Source organism: Nelumbo lutea, chromosome 1 (genome assembly GCF_056320005.1).
Source record: "Nelumbo lutea isolate HS-2025 chromosome 1, American lotus-T2T, whole genome shotgun sequence".
Taxonomy (NCBI): Eukaryota; Viridiplantae; Streptophyta; class Magnoliopsida; order Proteales; family Nelumbonaceae; genus Nelumbo; species Nelumbo lutea.
Window position 1 is genome coordinate 109,320,224 of NC_142684.1, and position 5,812 is coordinate 109,326,035.

Below are 5,812 nucleotides of genomic sequence, written 5' to 3' on the forward strand. Positions count from 1 at the left end.
TTTTTTTACTTAAATAGTGCCACATCAATAGGCATTATTATTTTATTATTTATACAACTGAATTGTCAATGGTATCACTAAAGCTACCTTTTTTTTTTCTTAAAATGACCTTTTCACCATAGTTTGAGGGAAGAATGGCCTTTCTCATTGGTAGGGTCATTCATCCCTTGATTTCCCTTTATCCGAGCGCGTTTGGACCAATGATATCCTATCCAATCCCTTTATCCGAGCACATTTGGGGCAATCATATCCTATCCAATCCTTTGATACGGGCAATTTCATTTTGCCTAATCCTTTGGTACCTCAATATGAACCATTTTCACCCCTCAAATTACATCTTAAAAAATGAACCCTCCAAACATTATCCTGGACAACCCTATTTACCCTGCCTAATCTGCCAAAATATTCCTTAAAATATAAACCTCCTCCCCTCTATTCTTCCTCCCTCCTTCCGCACCAGCATCCCCAACCTCTATTCAACCACCTAACCAGAACCGCCGTCATCCCTTTCCTCTCTCTCTCTCTCTCTCTCTTCAGCTTCTTCTCCCCTTCTTTCCAACATCACCGCTTTGTGTTTACATTAGACAACCGAATCCCATGCAACCACCCGAGTCACTCTCTAATCTCGTCAAACTACTTCGGCCTTGTTCCAAACTCTCCGTCAAGCCTCAAACCATCGACCAGCTACCCACATTATAGCTTCATTTCATCTCTGATTTTCCGATCAAATCCCAAATTACCACCGCCTTGTTCATGCCAGCTTGCTTGCCCGACCCAATGGTTAGCTGTTCTCCCATTTAAGTCACTGATTTGAGATTCTTCTCATCCTTGCCGTCTAGCATCGGTGGTGTAACATAATCATCTCGACTCCATTTCCAGTTTTGTAGCAGCAATCTCATTCCTCTCAGCACAGCAGCTAAATAGAGATTCGAAGGTACATCTCCATATAACCTCTGCTTGTACTGGTCTGAGGTTCCCATCTTATTACAGTCGATCCAGCTTCCTTCCTTCCTGTATTGCGCCATCCGTCGGCCACGGTAATAGGTCATTGATTCGTCTCGTGCACCTATCTGTTCTTCTCCCACATCCAATGCCCAGTTCAATCTCAACGAAGTCGACGTTTAACACCTACTTGAAGCTGCTCGTTATTGAAGGCAACATTGAGGTATCAAATACTCCACCAGCGTCCCTGCTTTGGTAGATTTGCAAACGCTAATCTCTTTTAACTTAACCTTTTTAATTTTCTGATATTTGTTCCAATTTCCCAAGTATGTGATAGTTTCATTTCTTTTAGCATAATTGGATAATTGTAATTCTCATGGAGTTAGCTAATTTGTCAATTTATTATTCTATTGGGACATTGGGTGCTTCTTCCATGATAATCAGAGGATTACTTCCTGTTAATTCTCACTCAGTGATTGAAACAATTATCTTTTATGTCAGGCTCACCTTTTGGTGATAGTTTATTTTCATCTTATGCCATTCAATAATTGGTGCTTCACTTATTCACACCTCATTTAGCATTACCTTTTTTTTGGCTTATTCATATTTGTTTATTTCAATTGAAGAGTCCATGAATATTTGATAATTATAAGAGGGTAAATTTCTTAAAATACTCTTTTAGTTTAGTTAATTAATTAAGTATATCCTTATTGTTTGAAAATCGACTAATGTTATTCCTAATATTTTTGATAACATAATTGATTAACAGTAATATTCCATCCTTTATTCTTTTTTAAATTTTAAAAATGTAATACAGAAAAGGGGAAAAAGAGATTGATTCATCAAAATCCTAACCTTTACGTTGGGTTTCCCTCTTATGTGGAGGATGGCCCGAGAAGCCCATGTGGTATTTTTGAGCCCATGGATGAGGGTATTCTTGTTCAAATGAAAATAGGAAAAGGAAATAAACTTTTAGTGGTGTTAATTGTCAAAAAGATTGGGAGAAAAAGAAAAGAAAAATGAAGAGAATCCCGTGCAAAAACGGAGAGAAAAAATGAGCAGATTCTTGAAATTCTAGTCTGCGCAGTTTTTCATTTTGTGCTCTGATCGAAGGTCGTTTGTGGTTCGACTGAGCTGAAACTTTGCAGGCATGTTCGCGACTTAAGGTTCTTCAATCTGAACGGTGGAGATCTGGTTTGGCTTACTAGTTTGTGAGATCTGAATCCGAGAACAATACCTCCGTTTTGGATGAGATTTCTCCATTATCTTGAGATATTTGTTAGTTTCCAAGAAACATATTTTCTTGATGATTTTCTAGAGGGAACTCTTTTACAATCACTTTCTTGATGATGAAAATTTTTGGGTGACCGTGATTTTTTTCTTTTCCACACTGAGAAGATTTTTCCACAAAGAAGGAGAAAAATATTTTTCCCCTGTTTTTTTTGAAACTTGATTATAATTTACTTGATTTTGTGATTCTTCCTACACTTTAAACTTAGGAACTCCACCCTGTGGTGAATCGAAAAGAAGAATTATCGTATTTTGAAAGCACCTTATAGTAGAGACGCGCTGGAAGCACCTTGTACGAATTTTGGAATTTTAGTTAGCGTGTTTCGGGCTTTGTCGTAACTATTTTTAGCGGGTGGATAATTGAACTGGATCTCGATTTCTTTTTGGCAGGGGAGTGAGATTGGTACTATTCTCCGAGATGGGTTTGCTTTTCAATGAAAAGCAGTGGAACTTGTGTGGATTTGTTGATTAAAAGTTAGGGAGTTATGAGTCGGTTTTGATTGGGTTCCTTCTGTAATGAATAGAAAGTGGAAAAAGTGCCGTAGACGCTGTTCAGAACCAGCGAAGCCGTTATGTGGATGCTCGTTCCGAACCTCCGGAGACATTGGCCGTTCATTTTCAACTGAGTCATGGTTTTCAAAACCGGACCAGACTGAACGGTTGGATTGAAAAAACTGGGAACCGGTCAGGTGACTGGTTCTGTTTTCCCCTAAAATTGGATTTTTTTCCAAAAACTGTTCAATAAATTGTGAATCCGGCCAGTTAATCATTATTTATTTATTTTTTATTTTTTTTGTCGAATGGTCAGCCCATTCGACCTGGTAACCGGACCCCTAACTGGTTTGGTCTCTAGGTCAGTTTTAAAAACCATACTGTGAGTAATAGATGCCGGTGTCAGAGATGCCAGTGCCGGTGCGTTAGAACCAGTGCTAGAGGGGACAACGAGATATTCTGTTGGAGTCGGTGCCGATGCTAGTGCCAATGTTGGAAGTTATAATAACGGTACGTTGGGTATTTTTAGAAGTTATAACAGTAACTTGATACACATTTAAATGGTTTATGATGAAACATTAAAGGCAAGAGAAGTATTAGGGCCCGTTTGGCACGCCTTTTTGCACGGTCTTTTGGTTGTTTACAAGTCGGGGACCGAAAATTGGTCTATTCCCGTTTGGCACGTAGAAGATCTAGCCGCCAAAAGACGGGGCACCGAAAAGACACGAGAAGCCAATTTTGAACTGATTTCGGGAAGCTCTAAATGAAGCTTCTCGCGTCTTTCGCGTTTTTATCTCGCGTAGAAAGACCCGAAATGATGCACAGAAAGACATGCATCTGGCAAACGGTCTTCGGGCTGCTCAGATCTTTTGTCAAAAGTTCAATGCATCTTTTAACTGTCAGAGCTACAAAAAGATCTTCCTAAAAAGACTTGTCAAATGGGCCCTTATTTAATTGTTATTTAATTGTCAAATGGGCCCTTATTTAATAAATTAGCTATGACCTTCTGTTTACTTGTTGATTTGGTTAGGTGATAACTGTTATGACCTTGTATTTGTTTTTTAGCAAATCCCGGTCCTCGACTACCGGTCTCAATGTAGAATGAAGAATGCGGTAAGAAAATAGAATCAACAGCAACCAACATTTGCGGATTCCATTAAATTAACAGTTTGCCCAATTAACCTATGTGAAAGACAACTTCAATTCTCTTCCTTTTGTTGATATAATGTCTATTATTTCAGTGCCGTGGTTGACCATCTCTTCTACTCGTAAACCACATCTACAAGCAACCCAATCGATCAGATATTTTATTTGCTCGGCAATCAATTCTCAGTTTTTCTTTATAAATCAGTGCACTCCAAGAAGATTGTGCTTGGACACACACAGATAGAGAGTAATGGGTTCTATCAAGGTTGTTGAAAAGCCTCACGCCGTTTGTATCCCTTACCCAGCACAGGGCCATATCAACCCTATGTTGAACCTAGCAAAGCTCCTCCATTACAAAGGTTTCCATGTAACCTTTGTTCACACTGAATACAATCTCCGTCGCATGGTCAAGTCCAGGGGCCCTGATTCTATAAAGGGATTACCTGGTTTCAGGTTTGAAACCATCCCTGATGGTCTTCCACCCTCTGATGTCGATGCCACACAAGACATTCCATCCCTCTGTCACTCAACTAGGAACACCTGCCTAGTCCCCTTTCGCAGTCTGCTTTCTAGACTCAATGATTCTTCCAACTCCGACAATATTCCTTTGGTTACTTGCATCGTCTCCGATGGGATCATGAGCTTCACTCTTGATGCTGCTCAAGAACTCGGTATCCCTGAAGTTCAGCTATGGCCGACCAGCGCTTGTAGCTTCATGTTAAAGGGAGAAGCTGGGAGATCTAAAAGAGCTCAGGCCATCATTCTTAACACCTTTGATGCCCTTGAGCAGGATGTCTTGGATGCACTTTCGTCTATGTTTCCTCGTGTTTATTCCATAGGTCCACTTCCGTTGCTCCACGATCAGATCTCCGATAATGGTTTGGAGTCTATAGGGTCCAATCTATGGCAAGAAGAATTGGGATGTCTGGAGTGGCTCGATTCCCAGAAACCCAACTCAGTTGTGTATGTGAGTTTTGGCAGCATCACTGTGATGACGCGTGAACAGCTTGTGGAATTTGCCTGGGGACTCGCTAATAGCAATCGAACCTTCTTGTGGGTTATTCGACCAGATCTCGTGGTGGGCGACTCTGCGCTTCTACCTCCTGAGTTCATAAGAGATACCAAAGAAAGAAGTCTACTAGCGAGGTGGTGCCCACAAAAACAAGTCCTCAATCACCCATCTATTGGGGGCTTTTTAACGCATAATGGGTGGAATTCGACTGTCGAAAGCATTTGTTATGGGGTGCCTATGATTTGTTGGCCATTCTTCGCAGACCAACAAACGATCTGTCGTTACGCTTGTACCGAATGGGGCGTGGGCATGGAGATTGATAGCAATGTCAAGAGGGATGAAGTGGAAAGTCTGATTAGAGAGTTGATGGAGGGGGAAAAGGGCAAGGAGATGAAGTACAAAGCCATGGAATGGAAGAGGAGAGCAGAAGAAGCCGCGTATCAGGGTGGTGGTCCATCTCATACCAATTTAGACAAAATGATCAACGAAGTGCTTCTCTCAAAATACACAACCATGTAACCAATTCACATCTGCGCCTCACAGCAGTTGTGATATTTGGTTTTTCACATTAACTAGTACATATTGTCAAAAGATATTGGTTATTCAGCATTTGGGCAAGAATTAATCGGCTCAAACTCGTGATCCAGCAACAAATTAACCAATCGAGGAGTGGCTCGTTGGTTCGTTCCTTAGAATTGTTTCCTAACTACAACTATCGATTTGAAAAAAGGGGTTATTAGTGGTACCTCGGACCCCACCAAATGCCAAAAGAAAAATTAAATTAAAACCACAATCCCCAATTATAGGATTGTAAATGGATCAACCTTTCGGCGATTACGTCAACCTCTAAAGCTGCCCAAGCTTTATGGTGCGTATACGTATTGATTTGCTAACTACATATAGCCATTCAGCCATACTCATCTTTAGTGT

General features: G+C 40.6%; 1 pseudogene across 12 annotated transcripts; it reads left to right on the forward strand.

Annotated features, from left to right (window-relative positions):
* The first annotated feature begins 370 nt into the window (after positions 1 to 370).
* Positions 371 to 5,517, forward strand: LOC148876729 (7-deoxyloganetin glucosyltransferase pseudogene; annotated as a pseudogene). 12 transcript variants are annotated; one of them, XR_016105450.1, is made up of 5 exons: positions 371 to 1,165; positions 2,623 to 2,921; positions 3,086 to 3,234; positions 3,790 to 3,837; positions 3,966 to 5,517. The product of XR_016105450.1 is annotated as a 7-deoxyloganetin glucosyltransferase pseudogene, transcript variant X3 (transcript). The 12 variants fall into 12 exon arrangements; XR_016105455.1 differs by having other exon boundaries at positions 2,757 to 2,921; positions 3,041 to 3,234; XR_016105462.1 differs by having other exon boundaries at positions 2,757 to 2,921.
* The last annotated feature ends 295 nt before the right edge of the window (positions 5,518 to 5,812 follow it).